Genomic DNA, 5,852 nt, shown 5'->3' with positions numbered 1-5,852 from the left:
TTGCCAATAAAATTGAACAAGGGATGGGGCACACGTTTTTACAATTTATCACAGCCTTCTCCCGTCATACATTTACAATTAAATGTCAACAATGATAATAGTCATAAACATAAAGTATATATATATAAATATATATTGAATTTAGTACCGGAATGTGACATCTGTACGGGGCTAAACACCTTTCTTTAACCATGGGACAAACCTTTCTGTAAAAAGGAATATTCACGAGACGAATATCCCTTTTCAAATGTTTCATAAAGTGCATATATGCAATGACAAACTACACGCGTATAAAAAGAGAAACGTTTGTGATTTTTTTTATTACATTGTACAACTCAATATCTTTGGCCAATTTTTTTCTATACCATGCATATAAATTTATGTATACTCTCTTTCCCACTTTCACTGTCTCCATACGCTAACACTTAGTAAGTCATATTAGCCATCACCCACACTAAACTGTATGGCAAAACCACTACGTGTACATGTAGAATATGTGTCAGATATGGGACGTGTCGAGATACTTGATAATTATATTTTTTCAATACTTTTCATATATTAAAGCATTCTTGTCAATGGACCCTTTTTTATGTTGAGCAAACTTTTCTTTAATCATTTCATTTTTGTCCGAAACAGAAGCCGTAGTTATCGGCAGCACGCGTCATTTTAACAACGTAACCAAATGTTTCTTCCCCTGTTTTCAATACGTATTCCGATTCTATCTGAAGTCGAAAATTAATTCTTTATAGAGAAAAGGTTGTTACATGATCATACATTCTAAGTCAACAACAAATGAAACATGAACTGTTGAAAAATTACGATTTAAAAAAAATGTTACGCGATCCTATTTACTAAGTAGGTTCTCCTTCCTCAGTTATTCATCCTGGCCTGTCATTTTGACATTTTTAATCTAGCATCGATAATGTAGCTTCCTGATGACGAGAGATTTTTTTTTATATATTGCGTCGTCGCGCCAGCGCAAGCCGGGTATTCATATTAGTACTAATTTAAATCTTGTATGTAAAAACAAACAAAAAATCGTTTAATTCAGCAATATAATTAAATTATACCATTTTACTGAACCCGGTAATATTATAAATTATGTAAATCTAAAAGCGCACGTATCTCGTTTGACCCCGATCACGAGTACCGACAGAGAGGCTATCACAATAGTTAACCCTTGGAGGGCCTCATGACAAAATCAAACTAACCAGTCACTTATCCCTTCCTTTCGCATAAACCACTGTATAATTATAGAAACACAAAGTAAACTCTCTCCGATACATGCCCATTGACATATCAAACTAACTTCATCTGTGTTCAAACTCAGACAAAGATACTAGCGAGGTTATTAGTTTTAGATATTTATTCATAACATAAACAGCGCTAGCAATTCTGTCGATTCTATTTCAGCTTAACCGGCTATCCGGAAGAATACATGCACCGTACTAACTGCTAGGGCAGTTATTTTCTGCTTTGAATACTTCCCCCTGTAATAATGATTCCGTAACGTACTCCATGCGCTATCTTTTGACCATTTGGCAACTTTTCGCTTTGTAGCTGACACGGTACAACACTTTTCTTTGGCTTACTTCACACGGCCAGTCATTTTGTTTACAAAGAAATGGTGTGCAATGCGCATGTAGAGGGAAATCCCTGAACAAAAACGTTGGTCAGACAGGTAGAAATACCGATGATTATCTTAGATTTAATCATTTTTATGAATCTATTTAAGCCAAATCCGATCGTAATTTTCCATAAGGAGTCTCACTTGATATGTTTATGTAGTATTTGGGGAAAAAAAGACAAAAAAAAATAGTTACTTCAGCGAAATGCCCCTTTAAATTATTATTTGAAACTACTTTGTTATAAGTGTACATGTATAATAATAGTTATTTAATATTCGTTAATGGTGCGTTAAATAGTACTTTCATGACATCCCATGGTTCTTTCTGGCGGTTTGAAGTTATATGTAGTGTTTTCATTATGATGTCATCATTTCATGACGTCACAAATATACATGTAGTAACGTCACACATATGATTACATTCGGCACACCTCGGCAGATCTCCATCTAGATGAAAGGTACCGGAATCGGCCGAGGTTTGCCGAATGAAATGATTATTTAAGGATTGACCTTCATTTTGACTGCGTATACGGAAGTATGAACGCAGTTGGCAACGAACATATTCTTTATGGAGCGTATACGCAGTCAAACTGAAGATCAATTCTTATATTTACATATTTTCGTACTATGATGGTACACTCAGAATAAAGCTAACTCCAATACATTTGCTTTTATAATGGTACAAAGCCTCCGAAACGTGCGTAAATCCAAACAAATGAACAGCCTTCAGCCTGCGAGCAGCGATGGATCGCCAACGTTACCATTATGACGTCACAATGTAAATTACGTCATCAATAGGAAACAATGGTCTCCAAGGAATCTCACTGCGTATACGGTAATGTATACGCAGTCACGGTTTACACAGCTTCAATGGGAGCGAATGTAAATATTTATAGTTATACAGGTCTTTGGCAGGGTACATGGTCTCATGTTCGCTGTCAGGACCTTATGTACCCTGAGCCGAATGACGAGTTTGTCATACTGCAAAGCAATGTTCAAGCGTTGTCGTCTTGTAAAGACACCCATCCTGTTTCCTTGCATCGAGATAAAAATGACCCAATGCCTCGTCTAATCTTGGCTTCGAGAAGTCCTCAAAATCTGTGTCTTGCTCCTTTTCGCTTAAGTATGCTCTGAATGTTTTGCTTGCTGAATTGTTACTTTTCTTTGTGTTTGTAGGTATAAGTGACGCCCGTTTTGTCTCGATTTTACTCTCCGTGTGGCTTGCAAACCGTTTCGCCATTTTGTTCATTGTTGACATTAGCAGACGAACGTTCTCCGGTGTGTTCGATTCGAATCTGCGAGTTATCTCCCTTACAACAGGCGCGCGTGCTCTTATGTACCCCGGCAAGGATACTAACATAGCTTCAGGTACCTTGGCAATTCGACCAATCACCGTGCGACATTTTTCTTTGCAGTATGACAAATTGTTATATACTGTCCTTCTGACAACTTTACGTAAAATTATGCTGTAAAACTGCACGTGATATCATTATTACATGTCAGTAGACATATATACATATTTGAATGGAATTGTCCTCCGCCATCTTGTACATCACATATGAATTTTGAATATTTAATTATGTATGTTTGTAACCTATATGCTGTATTGCATTTGGATATAATAAAACTAAACATGAAACCAATCAGAAATGTGTACTTATAACATCACAGGAAATGACAGGAACCGCACTATCGTCCCCCAGACCTGTAGGTCAAACGTGGAAATTACTTTTAAATGTCGTTAAGATAAGAGGAATAACTGGCATTTAACAATTAAAATATATCTTCTTTTTTTTAAAACTCGATGGGCCAATATCGTTGTATAGCTCCAACATTGATCGTAACAATAAACCTTGTAACATGTTTAGGCTGTACAATGATGTCGCAGTATTGACGTAAACAAAGCTACACTCCTATGAAGCGACCGCTCACGTGGTGTGTAAGAAAACTTTCCCTCATTCGTACTTGCATGTACATGTACATATATTTATGTTTACATTTGCGCTGCAACACACTATATCAACAGTACCAGCAAAAATGCATTTCATTTGAGTATGAAAGCAAAAACTCTTGTGACGTAACACGTGGTTTACTTATGACGTCATAGATTGACCTTATTCAATAAGAGTCTTGTCGCTTCTCTTCAGATAACATTGATAATGCCCCGGAGTCAAACGCCCTGCGTACCAGCACATAGGTAGTTACGGACCTGTTCCTGTACTGTTAGCATGACAGTGGTGTCCCGTATCTCAACAAGGGTTGTTAGCATGTGTTTCAAATACAACATAGAACAGACCCTTGCATTGTTTTTTTATGTAACTTGTATATTTTAAGTGAAATTTATTGAAAGCTTTTCTTTAAAACAAAATTGTGTGAGAGCGCGGTTTGACTGTAGCATGAGTGTAAAGGACAACAGACACGACTTCCGACACAGCGTACGTCAAGTAAATGGAATGTGGTGTATTAACCTCTCTGGCATGAGTTCATCGAAATAATTACTTTGAAAGTATTTCAGTTTTAATTGGAATGTGAACCGGTTTATCTCCCCTGTATACTGTGGTTGTTGATTTCCCGTAAAAACATCTTGTCCGATCTCATACATTCTATTGGAAAATTTGTGCGTGGCAAACACCGAAATATAGTAGCTAGGTTTCTGTACAACCATGAAAGAGCCAATATTCTCAGAAACGCAAGGAAACTTAAGGGCACACCCTACTATATTAATGAACAATTCCCCCTAGAAATAGCACAAACGCAGGCTACTGTACCCAAAACTTAAAGAACTTAGACGGAATGGGCGCCGAGCTAAACTTGTGAGGGATCGGCTAGTAGTCGACGGGGAACTCTATACAGGGAGCACCATGGGTAATACCAGTAGAGCTCAAGGAGATCCACAGAGTGGTAGGTACAGAGACAGCCGGTCACATACCGATGTAGTACGAGGTGTTCCGAGTGCTAGCGTTCCTAGTGACAGCGTACCTAGCAACAGTGTATCTTGTGCAGGTAGTGATGACATTCCACGTCCATCGCTCAGCTCCATCGCGAAAGGTACATCAACGGCTACAGGCGGTCCCCACGATGTAACACCCCCACCCAAACGAGGGAAGTTCACGAGTGCTAGCTCATGTATAGACTCATCCGATGAGGAGACATTTGTTAAAACAGTATAGGGAAACATGGAGGGCGGATCTTCTAATGGTCCCAAAGACTATCGACTTAAAATCTTGAGCATTAATGTAAATGGTCTCACCAACAAACTTAAATGTCCAGAATTTCTAGAATACGTCTTGAATTATGATTTTATTTGTATCACTGAGTCGAAAACTGATAGTGCAGATTCTATAGATATCGACGGCTACACTGTAATTTGTTAGCATAGACAGTCACTGGCCAAAACCAGATCTGGAGGTATTATTGTTTATGTTAAAAATGAATATGTCAGATATATATCTCATTTAAAAACAGACAGCAACCACACATTATGGCTTAAAATGAAAGGTATAATGTTTAACATTGATGGTAACGTTTTATTTGGTACAATGTATATACCTCCGGCTAATTCAAAGTACTCATCATCAGAATTGCTTGAAGATGTTGAAAATGAATTGTTGTCGTTTAGCCATGATGTTAAGTGTATTTGTCTTCTTGGGGATTTTAACAGTAGAACATCCGACTCTCACGATTTTACAGACATCGTTGATGGAGATGATGATGAAAATGATGATATTGGCAGTCCTGATGTAAATAAACTTGAATGTATGCATGTACCTAAGGTAAGGTGTTCTACAAATAAGGTACGGAATGATTATGTAAGGCGTTTGTTAGATATTTGTAAACACTGTAATATTTATATTTTAAACGGACGCATGGGAGAAGATAGAGGTATAGGTGAACCAACCTGTAAAAATGCCAGTGTTGTAGATTATTGCATAGGTAATTTTGAATTTATTAAATTAGTAGAAGATTTTTCGATACAAGAATTCTCTTCTTTATTGTCTGATGTACATTGCCCAATTCACATTTGTCTATGTATTAATCAAAATGTACACTTAAATAACAATGGTGATACTGTTGATTCTGAAGGTCAGAGGTTTTTATCAAGACCAAAGAGATGGAATACTGATTCGAAAGATATTTTTGTAAAACATGTGGCTGATAGAAAACTATATATAGATAGCATTATTGATGGTATGGATGACACTGAGAATGTTGTAAATTTGGATTT

The sequence above is a fragment of the Mizuhopecten yessoensis genome, unplaced genomic scaffold (assembly GCF_002113885.1).
Source record: "Mizuhopecten yessoensis strain PY_sf001 unplaced genomic scaffold, ASM211388v2 scaffold5789, whole genome shotgun sequence".
Lineage (NCBI taxonomy): Eukaryota > Metazoa > Mollusca > Bivalvia > Pectinida > Pectinidae > Mizuhopecten > Mizuhopecten yessoensis.
Note: the sequence above shows the minus strand (reverse complement) of the source record.